Genomic DNA, 1,405 nt, shown 5'->3' with positions numbered 1-1,405 from the left:
ATTTCGTGCTCGACAGTATTCAGAGAAAAGATTTAACTTGGAATTTTACAAACTATAGTTGGTATAGTCGGTATACGGTAAATGTGATGCATTAGGCACTGAATACCTTTATGTTAAATCTAAAAAGTAGTAATCACATTTATTTACAATAAGATTTTTATTTAATAACTCATAAAAAAATATGCTTGTGCTTCGAATATTTAAACACCACCTTTGTTAATTATGAAATTAAAAATTAAAATAATAGGTACTTTATATATTTTTGTAATTTAAATTTTAAAATAATAAACTATTTTGGTTATTGTTATACCTCATTTCATTATCTTAATGATTAAATCTCAAACACGGACATCCTTGATATAAAAATGTGTAATGTACTATATAATATCTATGGTTTTATCATATTGACGTAGTATAAATTAAAATGCAATCCGTGGCGATTGTCGAAGTAGTTGCGAAGACGCAATCGATCTAAAATTTCAGTTAGCAAGGCTGCAGACATGAACAAGAAACATGAAGCGACCCGTACGGTTTTTTTTTTTCATAATAAATCTCAATATTTTCAGACTTAAGTTCAGTCGTACATCTGATTTATTCCGCAGTGCACACACAATATGAGGAAATTCCGCCGAAGCCCGAAATCGTCGATGTTTAAAGTAATTAATTTTGGTTTCATATTTTTTTTGTGCTTAAATTTATTTTTTATACTTCAAATAAAAATTTAATTTCATGAAAAATATGCTGCCCCTATGTACACACATATTTTATTTCTGAGAGCAAATGCATAAAATACGAGAGATCAAATAATATACAAACGCCGCTCGTCGTCGTCGTTTTTTTGCTCCCTGATTGTAGGGTAATTTTATAAATATAAAATAAATTTTAAGTACTTGAAATAGACATTCACTATACGGTTCAATTTAGAAATACCCGTAAATTGTATCTATCATATATTAATATTACATTATATTATAGTTGTATCTAAAAAACAAAAATGTTTAGAGTGGTAAACTCACTATCCTAACCAGTAATTAACCCGCACGAGTGATTATGAAAAATATTATACTTTTATACCAGTAGTATATAATATATGTTAGATTTTGAGCGAATCGATGAATGTATTGATTTTACAATTTATTTTTTTATTTTTTTTTGTTTCTGTCATCACTTTATTTTGGGAGAGTAAAAGTGCTTAGATTTTCTTCAAAAAGCATATTTTCTGGTAGAAATGTGAATAGTATCGGTATTTCGAGGGGTCAAGAGTAAATTCCTAATAGTTTTCAAAAGCGGCAGGAAAAACAAACAAAAAATTAAGGGAAAAAAGCGAATTTTTACAGAAATCCGGTTTTCGACAAAATCGATTTTGCTTTTTGATGTAACTCTCAAAAAAAAAAAAAAAAAAAAA

Source organism: Myzus persicae, unplaced genomic scaffold (genome assembly GCF_001856785.1).
Source record: "Myzus persicae strain clone G006 unplaced genomic scaffold, MPER_G0061.0, whole genome shotgun sequence".
NCBI lineage: Eukaryota > Metazoa > Arthropoda > Insecta > Hemiptera > Aphididae > Myzus > Myzus persicae.
This window is presented reverse-complemented; position numbering follows the sequence as displayed.